The sequence below is a fragment of the Ochotona princeps genome, chromosome 9 (assembly GCF_030435755.1).
Source record: "Ochotona princeps isolate mOchPri1 chromosome 9, mOchPri1.hap1, whole genome shotgun sequence".
Lineage (NCBI taxonomy): Eukaryota > Metazoa > Chordata > Mammalia > Lagomorpha > Ochotonidae > Ochotona > Ochotona princeps.
This window is the reverse complement of record NC_080840.1, coordinates 76,143,939-76,167,315: the sequence shown is the minus strand read 5'-3', so window position 1 is coordinate 76,167,315 and position 23,377 is coordinate 76,143,939.

The following is a 23,377-nucleotide window of genomic DNA, read 5'->3' as shown; positions in this document are numbered from 1 at the left end:
TATAATCCTTCAGAAACAGTCCTTAAGTCCATCATTCTGCTATTTATGTGTACCCTAACATTGTAGCTATGGATAATTGTGTCTTTGACAACACAATCCTGCTGCAACTTTCAATGCAAATGCTGCTGCCATCATTCATCAGAGATTGTTCTATGTTTCATTCATCTTTCACTGGTTTCTTTGGTTTTGGTCCTGTTTTCTGAGACCTGGATCCTCACTTCCACAGCGTGAGTACATTATAACTACTGGGTAGTACTTACCTGTATTGTAAAGCTGACATATGGAAGCTTTTAAGGTACAGTGAGGGGAGCGTTGTGCTCATTTAACAATGTTTGTCACTGGCTTGTTTCTGGAACTTCAAGGTTTACCCAGCCTTGGATTTGGACTCCGGCAATCTTTAAATACCTCAGATATCTCCTTCCAACGTCATACATCAAAGTCTTCAGGAAATAGCAGCAATACTAAACAGCTATGAATTATTAGACATTTATTAAGTGCTAAAACTATGATAAACTTTAAATATATCTCCCTAATTTAATTTAATGCATTATTCTATTACTTGGCAATATTATTTCAAGTTTAAGAATAAGCAAAATTAAATCTTAGAGTTGTTTCTCTAAGTCAGGGAACTACATGTGTGAAGCCAGGGTTTCTATCAGCTTCTGTCTGACTCCAGTGCTCTTGCAGGCCCTGGGCTCCTGTGCAATGTCCTTCCACACTGGCAGCACTCCGGGTGTCCTAACTCACAGGACACACCCCTCCCACTGTTATGCTTTAGTGACACCTTACAAAGTGTAAGTGTAGTATGTGTCATTTTGTGTATAGAATAGATCCAAGGCATAATGCATCTTCTTAAAGGGAATATTTGTGAGTACCGTTGCTGAATGAATAGTAACAATTTCCAAATTTCAGTTTTAGTGTATTCTGGGTACAAGATCCTCTATTGACAACATTAATTGAAACTAAAACTTCTATAAGGTTTACCTTGATATCTCACTGGTATGAACAATTTCATGGACCACAGAGAACAGTTTTCTGTTTTGAAATTTTTTCAGACTTTCCCGAACTCTAATGTTATTAAGAAATTCATTTGTGAAAAGTGTTTCCCAAGTCTCACAAGTTTGCAAGTGAATTCTCACTTCTTTTCTCATTAGGAATATACCTAGCAAAGCTCAAGAAATCTGCAGAGGGACATAAAATTTTAAAGATTTTGAACAAAGAGGGACTTCAGTTTGGATTATCATACTAGAGCCCCTTTGAAATGCCAGCTTGATATGAAGGACTCCGCGTTGGGCTGGGATCCATCGTAGGCAAGGTATCCTAAACTCACACTCCTGTCACACACAAATCCATGAGATTGTCACCAAGCAAAGAAAACTACATCCTGCTCAGCTAGGTTGTTCAAGTATGGCTAGGCAAAAAATGAATTTCGTCTGATACAGAAATAAAAGCTTCAAAGTTAGTGTCTGTTCTATCCCTTAGGTAGTTCCTCATTGGCTCAGTTCCCGGTTCATGGTTTTTGCTGTTGTAAACTCTGCTGTTCTATAGTTCAGGGTGGAGAGGTCTTTAGAGCATGAGACCCCTCTTCATTGCCAGCAATAAAAGACTTAAATTTTACCAGAGTATGGCACTCATCTTTATTGGCCTTCTTGGGTATATAGCACCTTCTTTTTCTAGGTTTTGATAAGTAATTCCGCTATTAAGTTATCATTGGAATTGATTTTGCATAAACACAGATGATAGCTATACAATGGATAACTATGTAAGAATAGTGTTTAGGGAGTATTAGGAACAAGAATTCAAATCTGATCCCAAGTCATGGCCATTTGGAGTGAGGTAGCACAGATGGACTCAGTTAATGAACGTGGGAATTCAGTCTCCACAACTCTGATTCTCTCGTTATTGGGTCAGAAGCTTCACTGCAGGGCATTTGAGGACTGTGGCAACCCTTGAAGTCCCTTCAGAGGTTGCACTGTGTGGACCTCAGAAGGGAGATTAAGGTGCTGTGGAAAAGCACTGATACATACTGAAAACATCCATAAAGCTAAGTTGGTTCTAAGTGGATTACTAACTGCGAGACAACAATGTTCTCATTTACAATATAAACTGCGAATGGGTTGTTTCAACTAGATTGCCAGCAAATCAAAAGGGGAATAGGAAAATGCATGTAAGAAAAGAAAGGCAGAAGAGGAATAGTGCATCCTTCAAATATGCTGTCTGCTAACGGCTCCAATCAGTGAAGGTTGCTAGGTATTTTGTCTGTGGAAAAATGACCATTGATGACGAATGATCACTAAGAGTTAGATAAAATAAAGTTCACATTGAGCGAAAGTGCTTGCCAGAGAAAATCTGGGGCATATTTCTTTTGACTACTGGCAGTGAGAAAAGCAGAATGGTATCTGAAGCGCAAAAGAAGGAACATGAAGGGGAACTTTCACCCGTTCAAGGGAACTGTGGGAAAATTTGTGTCCCAAGTTGTGATTTATGACTGCAAGAGGACAGAGCTTAACGGCTTACGAAAAAATTCTCAAGAATCCAATACAGACCCATGTGTCAAGGTATCTGTTTCATACTAAAATCCACCATTATCATTAACATTCTTTCATTGCTGAGGAAGGTTTAAAGCTATGAGATACTTTAAAATACCTTGCTGCAATATTAGAATAGGGACAATAATAATGGGTACACGTTACTTTTGATTTCTACATAGTCATAGGTGTTGCTTACATGTCTTTACGATGTTCTAGCTCATACTACTTAACTATTGAGGAAACAAAATGTCACTTGGGGGCATACAGATTTGCATAGTTTTTTATGGAAAGAAAAGTTAAAATTCTTTTTGACAAAACTGACTTGTTCGGATGTTAATGTTGATGAAGATACAAAGCAAAAACAAAAAACGGTCATAGAAACCGGATACAGACAGTTTAGAACGTTAAGTGGAAGAGCACGTTTTGGGATAAATATGTTAGTAATCAAGGTTTCAGCCTTAACAGAAATCTGGTGAATAAGATGTATATGGAGGGCCACATGCATCATCTTGAGACGGAAAGGACATGGATTGTTAAGAAACACTATGTTCTTGAATAGAGCAGGCGTTTTATGAAACCAAAGAGGCCCATTTTTCATCTTGTTCTGCTCGCTTCACCTTTACCAAATGGATCCAAATACAGAAACACCTGTTAACTCGGCTGTTCTAAAATAGGCTTTGAGTCATCCTTTTTCTCCAGGCTCAATCAACTCAGCTTCTTAGATTTCTCTTGAGTCAGAAAGCTTCACAGGTATCCATCATTTCTGATTCATTCATTCTTTTGTTCTGTATCTTAAAAGCTCTGCGGGTTTGGACTTGATCACAGAGTTACAATCATTTTCATGGCAGTCAACAGGTGTTTCTGGAGCACCAGGCGCGTGTGTAGCAGCATGCTGAGAGGGCGTTGACCACAGGTGCCCTATTGGCTGCTGCGTACAGAGCATCACAGCAGAGCTGGAGAAGGAACGGAACATATGTGCCTACCCCTGAGGCTCTCACAGCCCGATTCTAATGGAAGCCCCAGGCAGTGCTGTACCCACCATCCCCAGGAAGCCAAGTGGAGTGGGAACCCTGGCTAGAGGTTCTTGTACCAGCCACAGCTCACTTGCCTGTTCTGCATCTGCACACTGTTAACTTCTGTCAAATTTCATGGAGTTTGAACCTGAATCCTTGCCCCTCACTCCAAAATATTTTTATTTAGTTAGTTAGTTATTTATTGAAAAGTCAGATACACTGAGACGAGGAGAGACAGAGAGGAAGATCTTTCCTCCGTTGACTCACTCCCCAAGCAGCTGCAATGGCCCCAGAGATGAGCTGAGGCGAAGCGAGGAACCAGGAGCTTCCTCTGAGTCTCCCATGTGGGGTCAGGATCCCAAACCTTTGGGCCATCCTCAGCTGCTTTTCCAGCTCCAAGCAGGGAGCTGGATGGGAAGCAGGGCCTCCGGGACACGAAATGGCACCCATATGGGATCCAGGCACGTGCAAGGCAAGGACTTTAGGCACCCAGCTACCATACCGGGCCTACATTCCTACTATTAATGAATGAATGTCCCTATTATTTGATCAACAATTGGCCAAATTGATATTTTGGAATTTGGGCACCCTAATAAGTATGTAGTATATCTCACTTTTAAAATTGTGATTTTTCTATATACATATGGAGATGAACATTTTTAATGTGCTCATTTCCATCCGTATAATTTTTGTGGTGAGGTAAGACTTTTGCCCATTTTTAAGTTGGGCTACTTAGTTCCTTATTGCTGAGTTCACAGGATTGTTACAAATATGTATTGTGCATGCAGGTCTTGTACTTGCTACATATGTGCAAGTGTTTTCTCCATCTGGCTTGTCTCTTCATTCTCTAACAGTATCTACAACAGAGCATGCGTGTTTAATTTCAGTTTTCTTTGGTGGAGTCTGCCTTTATTCTTTCATGTAAAAACTGATCAGCAAATCCAACGCCACCTAGGTTTTCTTCTCTGTTGTCTCCTGAAACTGATCATTTAGGGATCTAAATTAACATTAAAATTCATTTTGGATTAATTTTTATAGAGGACACGAAAACAAATTCTATATTAAAATTCTTTCATGGTATATAAACATACTTTAACACGCTTTTTGAAAAGACTGTCTTTTCTGTACTAATTTAAAAGTTCTTTTGTCAAAGATCAGTATGTGAGTCTTTCTGAGCTCCCATTTATTCGCTGCCACTGAGCAATTAGTCCATTCTTTCCCCAGTAGCATGGTGTTTGACTATTGCATTTTCACAGTATTTAAAACATGCTATTCATTTTCATTTTGCTTGGAAGTTAAGGAGAGAGGGAGGGAGGAAGAAAGGAAGGAAGGAAGGAAGGAAGGAAGGAAGGAAGGAAGGAAGGAAGGAAGGAAGGAAGGGAAAGGAAAGGAAAGGAAAGGAAAGTAAGCGGGTTGCAGGGACACGAACCAACACCTATATGGGATCCCAGTGCCTACAAGGCAAGGGCCTCAGCCACTAGGCTACCGAGCCCGGCCCTGTTTGATTTTTTTTAAAATCACACTGGCTATCCTAGATCCTTTGCCTTACTACCCAAGTTTAAGTTCGGTTAGTTGACAGAAAAAAAGAAAAAAAGACTTGGTGGTAATTTGGTCCTATTATTTTAGCAATGGGTTGTTCATTGATTTAGTCTTCTGTTGTCACTTTACTGGATGTACTTCACGTTTGCCTTTGGTTTTGGTGGGTGCTATTCCTCTTCTCTGTCAGGAGAACCTATCTTTAAGTATTCTTTGTAGGGCAGGTTTGTAAAAGGCAAATTATTTTAACTTTTCTTGACTGTGGAAGAATTTTATTTCATTTTAAAAATAGATGAAAACTTCGCTGGATATGTTATTCTGCACCAACAAATTTTTGCCTTTGGAATCGGGAATATGTTGCTGCGTTCTCTTCTGGCCTGTAGAATTTCCTGTGAGAGGGCTCCTGTGACTTTAACTGGCATTCCTTTGTATGCCATTTTCTTGTCTTTTGCTCTTGGTCATTGTACTTCTGATGATCAGATTCTTCACCTTGGGGCAGGTTTCTAAGCTCTGTCACTCACAAGTCTACAGTTCGATTTTATTTATTGCAGTTAGTACATGGATCTTTGTTTATAGTCACTTTTTAAAAAATAGCTGATTGTGAAGGTTTCTTCCTCATATATACAATGCAACTATATAGACACATGATTTTTACAACATACATTTTATATATTATTCATTTTTCACAGTATCTAAAAATGTTACCATTTTACAGATGATAAAATTAAGGTATGCAGACACTTAATATATTTAAATCCATGCGATTTTCTCTAAAAGAGGTGGGTTTACTATCTGATTGCTATTGCTTCAACATCTGGAGCTACTCCTCTGCCTTCTGCTGACTCAGGGATGTCACGACTCTTTCTGATCCGGTGGAGAGGCAGAGCTCCACTTCCGTCTTTTATATCCTATGCCTATTTTGTTACCACTGTTTCCAAAGTGCATAGCATTGCCCCAGTCTTACCCTTGCCTCATGGCTTGCTCTCTGTAATCTGTCCTCCAAATCTGCCCTTTTGTTATGCACTGTTTCTTGGAATTTTGCGAATAAGAAGGGCTGGCTTCCTGTCTTCTTGCTGCGTCTTTCAGAGGCCACTTTCACCTTAGGCTGGGTTTTCCGCTGTTCTTGAACTAGAACAGATTGACCTTGCTTCACTGCTGTACGCCTTGCAATTTTTTGAGAAGATCCTATCATTTCTCTTTTGATGGCATACCTAATTGTGTGGTTTTTATGAGGATAGAAGGTTAGTTTCTATGTTTATTTAAGACCAGTTAAAGTAAAACATTAGTTCTACCAGAATCCCTGACCCTGAGTGCGTCAAATGCACTTTGGATCAGATGTTTTATTCTTGTGTCCCTTCCCAACAGCAATTCTATTCCTTCATATGGTACCTGCTTCAATTATCGCCAGAACATGGATAACCTTCCCTTTTGGTGATATCCAATTCTTTTTGTCTGAGGCCCTTTCTTGGCAACCAAGCCAATCTCTGAATATAACTTATGGCTTCTTTTACGTCTCTGAGATTTTGACTTCCTTCTTAGATATCAGAAAATGACATCTTTTGTCTATAAATATACAAAGAATTTGGAATAATCAAAAATAATACAATTTTACAATGATTTCTATCTTTAAGGATTTGGAAACTGAAATAGAAATAATGTTCCGAAAGTCTTTTTGCTTCATTGGAATAGAAGTTCATTTAAAAAGTTATTATGCGGAGTCAATATGATTACATTATCTTGTGTGTAATGGGAACAGAAAAATAATTTAGATTTCTAAGCAACAATAGACCTAAGGAGAAGGTTTTGTGCATAATGTTTTTGGAGAATGGGATTCAACCTGTTAATTTTTTGCTTTGGATTCATAGGCAATTCCATTGTGAAGGAGAACATTTTGAGGTAACTGGCCGAACCACAGGACCCACATAGTTGCTTCCAATCATTTTGTTTTCTCTGTTGCTGGGTCTGAGATTGGTCATGGAGAGAAAACAGACTCAAGCAAAGCCCGTTGGTTTTTATTCCTAGAAGTGTCACTGGAATTCAGAGAGCCTAGTCAGTTACTTGGGATACTGTTCTAAGGAGGAATTCAGATATGTGAGAGTGGGTACTCTTGTCCAGTAGGTGCTTTGAGAATCATCCTAGAAACTGAATATTCAGTAAGCAGACATACAGGAGGGCATGGTTTACTGTGTCATGGAGAGAGAGTGAGTCCTGTGAGGCTTGCTGTACTTCCTGATCTCAGATTCCAGGAAAAGCCCTGGCATTCTCCCAGTATACGACATTCGTTGTAGAATCTGTGCCAGTGCAGTTCTGTAGGCTGCAATTCAACCAAGTCTGATCCGTAGGCTAGATGACAATACAACCTGAGGCAGAGGAAATGCATAAAATTAGACCTGGTGTGCTCCTTATCTAATTAAGCAAAGTTTCAACTCTTAGCCAAGGGCTGCTGTGTATGGGTACATCTATGTTATACTGAAGTCCTATTTCATGAAGATAATAGTGAAAGAAAGACTATATTGTTTTCATAAAAGTATTATATCCTACTATTTTAAATCACCCTAATAATTCTAATTAAGCTAAGTTTCAACTCTTAGCCAAGGGCTGCTGTGTATGGGTACATCTATGTTATACTGAAGTCCTATTTCATGAAGATAATAGTGAAAGAAAGACTATATTGTTTTCATAAAAGTATTATATCCTACTATTTTAAATCACCCTAATAATTTAAAAACCCTATTGTTCGGTAATGTAAACTAGTGCAACCTGTGTAGAAATCAGTATGGAAATTTCTCAGACAGCTGAAAAAAAATTTACTACATGACCTAGCTACCCTACTCCTGAGAATAGATCTAAAAGAAAATGAAAGTTGTATATGAAAGAAATGCCTATGAGCTCATTTTTACAGCAGTGGAATTCACAAGTAAGATGTGGAACCAATGCAGAGGCTCATCAATTGATGAAGGATGTACTCTATGGAATACTATTCAGTCATGAAAAGTAGGAAATCTTTTCATTTGCAATAAAATGGATCCAGCTGGGAACGATTGTGCTTAATGAAATAAGCCAAAACCCAAGACAAGTGTTGTGTTTTATCTGATCTGTTATAATTAATAATACACAGAGCACACACAAAAAAATGTAAACTCTGCAAGGGAGATCAGCACATTGGAAAATACCTGCTGTAAACAGCATATGTCTTTACTCCTGAGTAATAGTAGGAGTTCCATTTTTATTTGTAATTATACTTTTAGAACATCTTCATTTTCTTCCTTTTCTTCTACTTGCCATGTCATGATACTTTTATATAAAAAAAGTTAAACTTGTAACAACAAAATGAATGGTTATATTATTGTAATAACTTCAGGACAAAATAATAAGAGGGAGGATAGGGAGGGAGAAAGAGGCAGGGGAGTAGGAGGATGGATCCCATACTTCTGAACCTGTATCGTGAAAAAGAAGAAATCTATTTTATATAAAATTTTAAAAATATGTAAAATCCTACTTTTATTGAATGTCTGTGATATATCTAGTATGCAGACACTTTTTGTGTATTTATTATTTCAACTTTAAAATAGGGGCCATTTTCCTGAATATTGCTACATGAATTTGGATAGATACGGTTAGAGAAGAAGGCGGGAAGAGTGAGTAAATGAAGGATAAGGGATCTACAGGTCATAGCACTGTGTCATTCTGCAGGAATCTGTCAGTGTAGGCACATGATGTTCTGCCTTGCCAGCACTCCTAGAAGTGTAAACACAGAATGAATCTCAATGGGAACTGCAAATCACCATTAAAAATATCAATCTGAGTCATCAATTTGTAATATATATTACATTAACACAGATATATTACCAGTATCCCTGGTTAGCTAAGGAAAAAATAAGACAGATATTCAGTTACAGTTTCCACTCCACGCTTATTATTATTTATACCATTACAAATTTGAAAAAGGTTAAGTCAACCATTGTAAGTCAAGGACTATCCAGTGGAACCATCATCTCCCATGCTGCACATAATGTAATAGAACTAAGTAATCAATGAATGTATTCATTATTCAACAGATTTACTTGAATATCTTTTATGTGGCAAATATTTATTTATTTTTATTGCAAAGTCAGATATACAGAGAGGAGGAGAGACAGAGAGGAAGATTTTTCCATCCGATGATTTTCTCCCCAACGTGCCGCAATGACTGGAGCTGAGCCAATCCAAAGCCAGGAGCCAAGAGCCTCCTCTGGGTCTCCCATGCAGGTGCAGGGTCCCAAGGCTTTGGGTCATCCTCCACTGCTTTCCCAGGCCACAAGCAGTGAGCTAGATGGGAAGCGAGGCTGACTTGAATTAGAACCAGTGCCTATATGGGATTCTGATATGTTCAAGGTGAGGACTTTAGCTGCTGGGCTATTGTGTTGGGCCCATAAGAATGAACTTTAGCATTCACAAAGTTAAGCAAGTCATATAAAACAACACTGCTAGAAAACGTTAAAGTTGATGTTTGACTTCCTATCAAAGTCCGAATTTAATGTTTCCTGTATCTGACAAAGTTTCTTCCCACTTATGATAATTATTTAATGATGCTTTGTGCTTCATGCTCAAAGTGAAAACAAGAAAATAAATATTGTACACACAGAAAAAGATTTTGTGGAATATTTCATGTTTTGTTTCTCAAAAAAATTGTATTGCACTCTAATGGCTATTTTCAGATCATTTTTCCCTTTGAAGTTCAGAAAGTTTGCTTCTAATAACAAGTTAAACTTTTCAAAGTTAAATAACACAATTTCTGATTATATTCTTGTTTAATTTTTCATTAAAAATGTGTTGTGTTGTGTTTTGTTGTTGAGGAACATGAGAAAGATCACACCAGACACAAGTGTAGGATGTCAGGAGTCTATTGGCTAAGCTTGACGAGAGCAGCTCTTGCTACACTCCAGAAGGTACCACGCCACCTGGCAGAAGTCAGTGGTGTTTAAGCTCTCACCCTCCAATCAGATTGAGAGCTGTACAGAATGAATTAACTAAGTGTGTGAAGGCAGGAAGGTAGCTGCTGGAAACCCCAAGTTTCTCCGTAGTTAATTAATACAAACACAGTAGGAGGCTGGAAAGTCCAGTGCCCTGAGCCTCCGGAGCCATTTCTGCACTGTCAATTAACTAGAATGGCACTGGAGGCAGGAGAGGCCTCCCAAGTCAGGTTTCAGGTATTCAATTAACTTGAATGGTGCAACAGGAGGTAGGAACGGTAGAGCGCAGAAGCTTTGTTTCTGTTTTGTCCATGCTACAAACCCAACGAGCAGGCGCTAGTTACCAGCTGGCTGTGCTCCATCATGCTGTAAACAACTTTCCCCCAAAATTGCAATAGCATCTCAAAACATGGCACATTTTATTCATTATCATTAAAGATTGCTATCCTCTAAACTGTGCAAATTCTTTAAGCTCAAGCTTGAAATCAAGGCCATTTTGCTTTTGAGGGTGTACAGTCTAAACCAAGACTTGATTGTTTCAATAAATTAGGTTGGAACAGGTGTTGTCACACAATATCCCACTTTGGAGTGCTGATCTGAGTTCTTGTTATTCTGCTTCCCAGTTAGATGCCTGCTAACATGCCTATGGAGCAGCAGATAATGAATCGAGTATGTGGGTACCTGCCATCCGTGTGAGAGACCCTGGTAGAGTGACAGGCTCCTATCTTTGGCTTTGCTCAGTCCCACCTCATGTAGCCAACTGTGGAGTGAACTAGAGAATAGAGATTTTCTCTCTCTCTCCTCCCCACCCACATACACACATAGTCTTTGAAATATATACATAAATCTTTTGAAAACTTAGATTGTGGCAATCAACCTGCTTTTGAAAAGTGTGAAACTAACTGGTCAGCTTACTGAAGCAGTGGCAAATGTAATGTTGCCCTCATGACCATCTAATACTTCACTTTATTGGTGATTTTTTTCCCTTATAAAAAAGTAGAATAAAGTACCTTGTATTGATCTGTATTTTCTATGACTGTCTCTTAGGGGAAAGTTTGATCCAAAGCTTCGAGGTTCAAGGATAGACATCTTAACTTGCCCAGAGGGTCCTGTATTTTAGTCCTAATATCAAAATTATAGGCTAGATAGGAGTATTATTGAGTTATATTTAGGATGTGTTTAGATTATGGTCTAAATTTTATGCATGCCATTAGTAAAGGAGATAACTTGTTAAAAATAAGGGCTCAACAGTTAAGTTGGATTCAAACCATTGGTTTAGTACTTGCTTTCATCTTGACTTTGGATAAATTATTCTTCTTGAGTCGCTATTTTCTCATTCCAAATAGAGATAAGAGTATCTCACTGAGTCACAGAATCGAGAATATGGCCTGTGACTGGACTTAACATGACTGCTCTGCTTTACAAAGGCCAGTTTTTATTTGGATATTAGCATAATATCTCTGGACACTAATGAAACAGCTGAGAATACATGATTGCATAGCCAGAACTCCATACAGGCTGGCCAGCATCTCTATGACTCATGGTTTCAACTTTACCTGGTAAGGGCATAGTGTCAGAATAAATCTACACGCATCACTGGAGGAAAAAAAATCAGAATATATTCCATGAGGCTTAGCAACTGGTAGGGTCACCCATGTATACAAAGGACAATATTAATAATGCTAAACCCATAGGCTCAAAAATCAAATATGCACCTATAGTTAACTATGATGATTGAGGCAAGTCAAAAGATTAGCAGGAAAAGATCAAAGCAAAGTTTAATTGGAGATGAGGCTCACAGTGAGTAGGTATTAAGCAGTTCAGTGAGGTTACTGCCACAGAGCTAGTTATAAGAAAGACTAAATATGACTGGAATCAATTGGATCTATGGTGTCAATTAGCCGTATTTTTGACAGACATCTCCTTACCTAACTGGAGAAGTGTAAATTGGTTGCCTTCCCAATAAAGAAACACTCTTGAGTAGAAATTAAAAAAAAAAAAAAAAACGCAAGATAAATACTCTTTAATGTTGTTTACGCTTATCCCTCCAAATGTTGTATAAATAATGAAAGGATGTTAGTTGCAGATTATCAGCTTGCCGGGGGCACAGCACAGCAGATACAAATGTCTCCTGGTAGAGAGGTTTCCTTAATGATAAATGAGTATAAGAGGCTGTTGGTAATATGCTGGGAACTTACGAATGACATGTTTGGGTCTTGTTCCTGTTCTTGATATTGGCATATTATTTGGCACAGGATTCCCTTGGTGGAAAGTAAAAATGATGCCTCATTGAATTGGTCTGGTGAAAAATTATCAGTAATATAGAACATACTTGTCATTTGGGGCTTAGCTAAATTTCAGAGCATCTTGCAGATTCAACAACATGTCAAGTTAACTCAAAAATCGAGTTATCACTTTACTTGCCAGGAGAAAGAGAACAAACATATCCATCACTATTTAGAATGCTTTTTTTTTTTAACAGCAAAGACTAACAGAAAAGTAGCATCTTACATTGAAGTCATTTTACACCCTGCTGGCTACATTTACCTACAGCATCTCTCAAAAGGGCAGCGGAAGTCAGAGATAGCCAAGAAAACTACTTTCTTAACAAGGAAGCTACAAAGAAACAAATCAATAGGTAGGGTCCGTTCACTAAAAAACATACTGCAGAACCCAGCATTCCCAAGAAGAACCCATAGAGTAAATCAGATTTCTCCCTGGAAGAGAACTCTTTGGCCCATCACACAACTTGAATCTGTTTTTCCATTCGTGAAGCTGATATTTCTCCTTTTTTGTGCTCGATTCCCCAGCTTCTCCTGCCTCCTAGTCTTCCTACTCCCCTTCTATTCCTCCTCTTCCCTCAACATTTTTAGGGATCTGTTGATGCCCTTGTCTTAGTTTAGGCTTATTTTGTCATCTTCTAAATCATATACAATTTCTCTCTCCCACTTACAATGTCAACTCCATAACAGTAGGGGCCTTTATTTCACTGAGCAACAAAAACGAAGTGTTGAATGAATGGCAGAAGAAACAAGTGTGCTTTTTCTCTTTCCTGTAAGTAATTCAGTGTTTAACAATGATCACACCTAAGTCTGATTTTAAATTTCAGAGAGTGGTTTGAAAGATGTTAACATACATGTACAAAACACATCTTATTTGCGACGTCAAGAAGCACATTTCAGTAAAGATGTGGAAATACTGTTAAATGTCTAGTGCTGAACTTACTAATAGTGCGTAACAAATTACTGGGTGTTAGAAATTCAATTTAGTTCTCAACATGCGCTATTTCACCACCTGCATACACAAGAGTCACACCCACACCCGCTCTCTCCAGCAGCTCCACCTCTCTTCCTCCTCCTCATTAGCCAACACTTAATTACACACTAATTGGCTCAGAGAACACAAGCTTATTATTGCGCTAAAAACACTCAGAGCTCCCCCAGACAGATTCTCATGAAAACCAAATATAAAGGAAGCTGGCTCAGAGCCTGGTTTTCAATAGAACTAACTTGATTCTTCTAGGCCCTAGCCACATGGATTAGTGTTTGCTTTTATGCTTCTATTAAGCCATTTTTTTTTCCAGAGGTACATTTTAATACTTGAAACTAAGCAAACGGACCAACCAGATTTGAGTCTCTCATGTGGGCAGCAATTTGAGGAAGAAAGGTTCTTTACAAGTGACCTTGATGACTAGGGGAATGTGTCATTAAGCTGACACACAGTTCACCAGGAATTTTTCTTCATTAAAATTGCTATCGCTCCCCTACCCTTTTGTGATCCCTGGAAATCAAAATGTTCCAACTGTAACTACTCAGGATTATAAAACTGACTTTATAACTATATTAAGAACATGGACACCTAGATGTTATTTTCTTTCTTTCTTTTTTTCTGAAACTCCTAATTGTTCTGTTAGAACACACACCAAACCGTTCCTACCATCACCGAACAACCAAATGGATTGTGACTAATAGGAATCTGATTTGAGATGCAATTTTGCAAAGCTGTCTGATTTGTTTTTCATCTGGACTTGGTGTCATGTTTGCCAGTGATTATGAGTGCAGCCACTTGGAGGAGGAAACAAAATACAATCAGAGCACCTAAGTGAGGGCCACTCATGGCACATCACTTGGCTGTAGACTGCTCTCCCACAGTCTGCTGGTGTGGCAGAGGAGAAGGTGGGACCAGAGAAAAGATGCTTCCCATATTAGGAAGGAGAATGCTGTGTCAGGGCAGAGATAATTAGGAGGATGAGGGGACAGGAAGCCATCAAGCTGTATCTGTCTATCAAAAGGAATCACTGACCAGCTCTGATTTCATACAGAAAGGAAATTGAGAATCTTGGAGGAAGTTCATGTGCAAATTGCTGTGATGTGTATTATGAAGCAATGCAGGGCATTGCATACCAAAATCCTCCTTGGGTAAGAATTCTTAAAGTATCTTTCAATCAAACCTCACTACCATGCAGTGTTCCCCCTATTAATATCTGCATTAGACTGTTCTTTCATTTATAAAAAATTCTACTGAAGAAAAATCTGACAGGTCAAACTTTGGAGGAATAATTTATTTTATGTTTAACCTGAGCGAATAGACAGCACAAAATCACTGGGTAATCTCAACAGTCTCTAAACTAAGCTTCTCACACTGCATCGCACAGTAAGAGTGTTCCACAGAAACTGCATCCACTGGGATCAGTGCAGGGTTGGTCAGAAAGCAATACTAACTAGAATCATGCCATCTCTGCCAGGATGAAAATGAGCTGCCCAAATGTCCTTCACTTGACTCTCACCAAAAATCACTAATTTCAAATACAATCCTGTGTGCGGAAATGTGTTTAGTAGGCTCTAAATCCAATGGAACTGCTTCCAAGGAAACCCTAGAGGGCAATAGACTTTCTAACTTCTCAATCATCTACACACGCAAAGGGAGCTGGCAATTTACATAATCACCAAGAGGGGAGGAAGAGGTGAGAGAACCATGGATCAGGATCTGAACAATAGCTCATGGGCACAGAGAACTGGCAAACGGACTTCTCCACCTGAAATGAGCAGTATTTGAGCAACCTGAGACAAATCTCAAAAGTTCAAGGGACTGAAATGTGGGAGCCGATTCGGCACTCGCCCCTTCTCTCCAAGCACAAAGTCACCATGAGCTGGCTCTGACCTCTTGTGCTTTTCTCTACTTAGAAATTAAGACTCATCAAGACCTTCTCTTTGGAGTGTGCAAACAAATACATTGTTGTTTCTTTCTGTCTCATTAGTTTATGTTAAATTTTTATTAATATAAAAAGAAGAGGTTTCAGGTAGATGGAAGAAATCTTTACCTCTCTCTCCTTTTCCCTTCCCTCCCCCTTTCCTATATGAGTCTGTCTTTTGAATGAATAAATATATCTTTACAAAATAGTAACAGACAAGCTTTCTGTGATCCCCCCAGTGTGGTACATACAATATTTAATGGTACAATGAAGAAAAAAATTTCTTTGTTTCCACATTTTACATTTTCTTCTTATTATTATCATTTTATGATATAGTTTCATAGGCTCCCAGCCCCAATCCCCTCCCAACCTAGCTCCTCTATATCATTACTGAAGTAGATTTCTCCATACACAGTCGTATGCCCATCATTGCAGGCATGGACAATGGCAGAGTCCAGCATCCTATTGTCAAGATGTAGTAAACAGTTTCATTGTAAGTGCATCTTAGTCTGGAAGTAGCAATGCATACTGCATTGTATCCTCACATCTGGATGTGTTAGTCTCCATTTCACAGCTACTGTACATTCCCTCAAATGGAAAGTCATATTACAAAATCAACAATAGAAACAAAAATAGAAATGTACAATGCCATGAAGTTAAATGACATGTTACTAGATATGACAGTCTCCATTATACAGCTACTATATATCCCCTTAAATGAAAAGCCACAAAACAAAATCAACATCAGGAAGAAGAAAGAAATTAACAACACCAAGAAGTTAAATGGCATGCTACTAAATGACTAACGTGTAGCTGAAGAATTGAAAATCAAGAACCTTCTTGCAGAAAATGATGCTCCTGTATGATCTACGAGTCACTGAAGAATTGAATCAGAAGAAAGTGTTTTAAGAGATGAAACCAATAGAAAACATCAAAACCCATGCGATGTAGTTTCCGCTGATTTTTGTTCGTGAAATGTGTCTCTTCTAGACAACAAATAGATGAGCTTTATTTTTTAATCCAGTCTACTAATCTATGACATTTGATTCAGCTTAAGATATTTACATTGAGGGTTAATATGTATGGGTGCTATTTTGGTCAGTCATTTTAGGAATGGGTTGTTCATTGGTTTAGTCTTCTGTTGTCATTTTACTGGGATGTTCTTCCCATTTGCCTTTGGTTTTGTTGGGTGCTATTCCTCTTCTGTGTCAAGAGAACATCTTTAAGTATCATTTGTAGGGCAGGTTTGGAAGAGGCAAATTTTCTTTACTGTGGAAGACTTTGATTTCATTTTCAAAGACAAAAGAAAGCTTTGCTGGATATGTTATCCTAGGCCGACAATTGTTTTCTTTTAGGATCTGGAATATGTCACTCCATTCTCTTCTTGCCTGCAGAGTTTCCTGTGAGTTTAATTGGCATTCCTTTATATGTCAATTGATTTTTTTCATGTGCACATTTAAGGATCTTTTCCTTATGTTCAATTGAAGAGAGCTTGATTATCATGTGTCTTGGTGAAGATTGCTTTTGATCAGGCCTGTTGGGAGTTCTGTGCCCCTCCTGGATCTTGTTTCCCAATTCTTCCTCTAGATTAGGGAAATTTCCCTTTATTATTTCATTACATACATTTGTAAAACCAGTTTCTCTTTCTGCACCTTCTGGGACTCCCATAGCTCTTATATTAGGCCTCTTCATAGTGTCTTTCAATTCTTGAATACTTGCTTTTGCCTGCTCCAGCTCTGCTTCCAGCTTTTTGTTTGTTTCCCCCTGAGGACAGGAAGTATCTTCTAATTCTGAGATTCTTTCTTCTGCTTGCTTCATTCTATTTTGGAGACTCTCTGCTGTACTTTTAGTTTGCACTACTGTGTTGTTAATTTCTGATATATCAACCTTGATTTGCTTTATTGCTGCTATTGCTTGTGTAAAATGCTCCTTAAATTCTTTAAACTCTTGTTTGTGCTTCTTGTCGTTGATTAGAAGCTTTAAAATGAGTTTTATGAATTCTATGTCCCCATTTTCTTGATGTCTTCCTCAGTTAACTCTGAGCTTGGTATAGTGTTTTGCTCCTTTGCAGCAGAGTTTTCAGTAATATTCATTGTGCCTCAGTGTCTAAGGCAGAGGATGGTACAGGTGAGGGGCTAAATCAAGCTGAGTCAGAGCAACCACTGGCATGTGCATGATCTATGGCTGGAAACAGGCCTGATTGAGGAGCTAAGGGGACACTCTAACTGGGTTGAGGTTCCCACCAAGGGGTGCGTGGACTGGAATGGGGGCTGCTTTCTGATCAGGAAACTGTTGTAGTCTCCCTTGGCGCTAGTGTGGAATGGGACAAGACGCACCAAGCCACTGTTCCTACTAGGACAGGAGGTGAACTGAGTAGGGCTGGCTCATGGACCCCCTGGTATGTGCAAAATCTGGCATTGGGAGAGGTTCTGATGGAGGAGCCTGGGCAACTCCTCTGGCAGGACACAGACCCGGCAGGTAAGTGCAAGAAGTATGAATGGAAACAGCCCAGAATAGGCCATGGAAAGTTTCCCACTGGCGTACATTTGGCATGGGTCGGGGGGAGGGGGGGAGACCAGGCTGAATCAGTTCACATCATCCACTGGCAAATCCAAGCACCAGAACAGAGTGTGGGTCGGGCCAGGTTCGTTCACGACAAAAACCAGTCCACAATACGGAAATGCCAAGGTCACTGTACCTGTGCCGGATGTGACTGCAGCACCCATCCAGCACACGTGAGAAGCAGGAAGGGAGGGGGCAGAACCAGCAGGGGAATAAGGGGGTTTCCCTTGCTGGACAGCTACTCCCACTGGAAAAGGTGAGCTGGGATGGGGCCAGACCAGACTAAGCAGGTCTACAACACCTGTGCGCCTCATGTGGACTAGATTAGGAAAAGCCAGGCTGGGCTGATTATTCCTACTGGTGCAAGCATAAATTAGAGTGGGTGAGGGTTGTTGGGGCTTAGCCGCAGCATGAGCTGGCAGAAGCTGGCACTGGGGGCTAATTCTGTCAAGTCAAACCACAGAACCACCAGGAGAGTGCATAATCCGGGAGTGAGAGAGACCTGGGAGGGAAATAGTGGGATTTTCCCTCTTAGTTTACCACCTCCCACTGGAGGGCATGAAAACTAGGACAGGGGCTGGGATAGCTAGACAGAGAGGCACTCAACAACATCCATGAGGGCTTGATTGTTGAGCTGGTTAGATGGATCTAAGCTTCAATATCCATCGACATGTACAAGAACCAAATGGGATGTGGGACAGACTGGACTAGTCTGCTACACATACTGGCAAACCAGAGTAGGCAGCGGGCCTGGTGGGGGTTATTGTGGGTCACTCTGACTAGGCTGCAGCTCCCACTGGATTATGTGACAACCGAGTATGTGCTGGGCAGAACCAGGCTGGACTGTAACACCCGCTGGTTCCAGTGGAAGTTGGGGCTGAAAACAGAACCAACCCAGCAATTGCAACCACCAGCTGGTCAGAGTGATGGACTGTGGCAGGCTCTGTACCTTCTAGCACAAACAAGAATCTGGTCTGGGAACACCTCAAAGTTTCTTTGGGGTTCTCCCCAATTGAACTGCCGGACTCAGAACCCTAACCAAGAAAAGTCAATCAACCACCTCAGCTATTTGTTGGCAGCGAAATACTGGGCAAAATGGAGACTCTATGATGGAGTATGTCAATCAGTGGATTCTTCAATGACCTCATCATGCTTGGAGTGGTGAGATTGGCAGCGATTCATAACTGGTGAACTATCAAACCCACTTGAGCAAGTATCTCAGAGCATGCCCCACATCTGGGACTTGGTGTGGGTGGGAGACTGGGTGGGTCTTCTCCCTTAATATCTCCTTTACTTCAGATATATGATGGAAACAATATTGAAACAATACTCTTACCCACTTTCCTATTGCCCTTGTACCTTCTTACTGTAATTAACTATATAATGATTGTCAAAAATATAATTAAAAAATAGAAAAAAATATTTATTGTGCCTTTTTCTCTTTTGTTCTTGGTCATTGTACTTCTGGTTAGCAGAATCTTCTCCTTGGGGCAGGTTTCTAAGCTGCGTCACCTACAGGTCTACAATGCAATTTTACTTACTGCAGTTGGTACACAACTCTTTGCTTGCAGTCAATTGTGCCACAACCTCCAGCGAGTTCCAGGTGCGGGTTCTTATGTCAGATTTCCACCATGGTCTCCATAGCACCAACTTCTGGCTCACCACTCTCCACCTCCTATGATATCATGCTGAGGCTGCACCGTTGTCTCTCAACCTTTCTCCTACTTTCAGTTGGAGCAGGTCCCAGGATTAGAGAGACACCAGGTGTCCTATATAGTTAGGCTGTTGGTGGCATTGATCTTGCCGGAACCTGTTGGACATTAGGACTGGGTGCCACATGGACCTATTTTGATCCATATGATGCCACAGTCGGTATTATTTTCTTGCAGGACCAGTGCAATCCAAGGAACTCAGTGAGTTCTCAGGTGCTCAGCACATGCACAGTTCACTGTTGTCCCCTGCACTCCTAAAGCTATTGCCACAGTGTGCAAAATGGCACCTGACATACCACTACTAGAGTTCTTGATCTGCTAGCCGTCAGATCTTAGGGCTACCCAGACCTGTCTTGGGTGGAACTTGTAGAATGCCACGTTGCTGCAGTTCACTGAGTCAGAAATGAGTTCACTCCCAGCTCAGTATATGCTCAGTCCTTTCCCTTGCTTTTGCCTCCTTAAGCAAAATGGCGCCCAATTTGGCTCTAGGTGGCTGAGTGGGCTGTGAAATCCACCTTGTTCTCGCGCTGCCCGTCTGGGATCTGCTGCTCTCTCTCTGCTCCTGGTCAAATCAATTGGACCAGCAGGACAGACAGTTCTTTGTCTGGGCTCACGTCCTAAGCTCCCAGCGAAAGTCCCTTCCTACCTGGTTGCTGGTGGAGTTCAGATCACCGTTAGCTGAATGCTGCTGGAGTATCAGTCATTGCAACACCACACCATTGTTTTCGCTGCTTCCCTGTGTCTGTCAGTCTCCAGGTACCCCTCTGCTGTTTTTCTGTCCTTTCCTTTTTCCTGGAATGTGTCCTCTCTGCTTCATCCTGATTAAATGTTTCTCCTTCTGTTTAAAGTGTCCTTACCCTATTCTACCATCTTGTTTCTGTCAGCTGAACAATTTCAAAGATGTCTTCAGGAAAGAGATCAGTGGAAGATGTAAGTTACTGTTTTATAGAATTTATAGATTTTCTAACTTGGCTCAAAAGATGCTTTTTCTGTCTTGGAAAATGGAGATTTTTTTTTTCAATTTTATTTTTCTTGTTACAGTTCCATGGCCTCATGGATTTCTTCTTCCACTCTCCCCATTCCTCCTCCCTATCCCTGCCCCATTTTCCTCTGTATTATCACAATAATCACAAGTACATCATTCTGCTACTTAAGAGAATCATGACATTGTGGGTACAGACAATGGCTGAAAGTCCAGCATCCTATTATCACAATAGATGCAACAGTTTCCTAGTGAAACAGACACTTCCCTAAAGGGACATGGAGTAAGCATTTTGTAATTGCAAGCCATATAATTATGTCCTAATTGCTTACCTATGTTATTGTCAGTCAAAATCAGTAACACAAAATACATGCAGCACAGTCATGTTCCAATACATCTTTGTTTATGAGACAGATCGTATCTCCCTGGGTCATGGTCTACTGCTCCAAAGCTGGGTAGATATTTTGAAGTTCTCTATTCTAGTGGTGAGGGAAACTGCTTGATGTAAGTCCAATTTCTTCCTGTGGGTAAGAATTCCAAGGTGTATTTTTCCTTCCCAGCAATAGTGGTTCTATACTCTAGGAGAATTTTTTTTACCCATATTTGAGAGGGGAATGAAGGATTATGCACCACTTTTTCAGCTGCTTCTAGCAAAGGGAGAGGCATAACGATTACTTTACAGATTGTCCCATTAAAAGTTCATATCTTTTATTTTTAAATAAGGTTGATTTTTCTTGGAAAGTCAGATTTATAGAGAGAAAGAGACACAGAGAAAGATCTTCCATCCACTGGTTCACTTCCCAAGTGGCCACAATGACCAGAGCTGAGCCAAATCAAAACCAGGAGCCAGGAGACTCTTCCAGATCTCCTACATGGGTGCAGGGTCCCAAGGCCTTGTGCCTTTCTCTATTGCTTTCCCAGGTCACAAGCAGGGAGCTGGAATGGAAGTGGAACAGCCAGGATATGTACTGGTACCCAAATGTGATCCCTTCGGATTCAAAATGAGGATTTAGCCACACGAGGCCATTGTGCCAGGCCCTAAAATTCATATCGTTAGCAATATTGATTCTCAACAATTCACTAAGCCTCATATTTGGTTTCTGTAATTGTACAAATAAACAACCACTTGTGAAGTTCTTTCTTAACCATAGGTATAAGGTATGCTTTCATTTTTTTTTCTCATTTTAACCAATCACCTTAATATCACCTAAAGCAAAGATTGGAAAAACTACAGTAATGAATTTTATTTCTGCTGTAGTACAGACCCTCTAAAGAGCTCTCCTGGGGGCTTGTAGGTCAGACTCCTTCAATCTTTTATTGTACTGACTGAGATCTGAAGCATTCAGCTGCATTAACTCTAGGATGCCCTATATTTCTAGATTCTGCATTCCCTTTTACTTCTGCTTAGAAATCAGATGGTTATCATCAAAATGTACAATCCATTAATTATTACTAATCACTTCCCCTAGAGCAACAAATTCAACAGACAAATATACGATGGTTGTAGGGTTGCCACAACAAAACATGACAAACCAGGTAACTTAAAACAAGCATAAATATATTCCCAGAGTTATGAAACTTGAAGTCTGAAACCAGGGTGAAGCAGCTGTAATTCCTTGTGCTGACTCTGTGGAACGTGTGCTGTGTGCTCCTCTCCCAGCTTCTGGTGGCCATCAGCCACCTTTGGTGTCCGTACAGGTGTGACTCCAGGTGACTTTGTTCTTGGTATGATGCTCTCCCTATGAGTCCCACATCATGTTCTTGTATGTAGCTATATCTTTATGCCCAAATGTCTCTTTCCTTATTCTCACTTTGTGGTATTTTTTTTTAAAGAAAGGTTTATTTATTTTTCTGAAAGAGTTACTGAGAGAGAGGGAGAGACAAAGGGAAATAACTTCCATTCTTGAGTTCACTTCCCAGATGCCCTCAAACACTGGCTAGGCCAGATTGAAACCAGGAATCAGGAGTTTCACCCTGGTCTCCCATGTGGGTGAAAAGGGCAAGGTGCTTGGCCCATCTTCCACAGCTTTCCTAGGCCATCAACAGGCAGCAGCCACAGAAGCAGAACAGCTGTGCCACACCGGCACTTCTATTGGATAGCCATGTCACAATAGCTTTCCTCATCATGCCTCTCTGCTGATCCCTGCAATCTTTTATTTATAGTAAATTTTGTTTGTTAGATTTTGGTATAGCCCTTATTTTTTTTTTTTTTCCTGAGGAATCTATTTGATTCTCAGAGTTATGGCAAATGCTTGATAATTACTACAGCACAATGTTCATGAATTCTCATGGTAATTTGATATTAATATAAAGAGAAAACATTTAGTATAGTTCATAAATACAATTCTAAGAATATACCACTTTCCTTGCCCTTCCTTCCTTCCTTCCTTCCTTCCTTCCTTCCTTCCTTCCTTCCTTCCTTCCTTCCTTTTGCTGTTTTGGTTTCATTTCTCATATGACATCCATCACATTGGGAAATGTCCCAACTTAACAACCTCTATTAATTTGATTATATCTGCAAAGATCCTTCTTCCAAATCAGGTCACATTCACAGGCACTGAGGGTTAGGCCCCCGATAAACTGACTTTGGAGGATACAATTCAGACTTCCAAAAGTAGATTTTCTGACTTATAAACTTGCAGATAATATCTTTAACTAGTATTTTTGCTATTATGTAAATAGAGTTGTAATATTTTACCCTCCAATATAATTTTCCTTGCTACATACAAACAACGTAACAATCATTGTTAGATCCATTTCAAACACTTTAGGTTTTGTTATGGTAGCACTAGCACTCCTCTTCAAGCAGTTTCTGTGCTATCAATATATGTTGATTGGGCCTGGCAAGGTAGTCTAGAAGATAAAGTCCTCACCTTGAACACGCCAGGATCCCATATG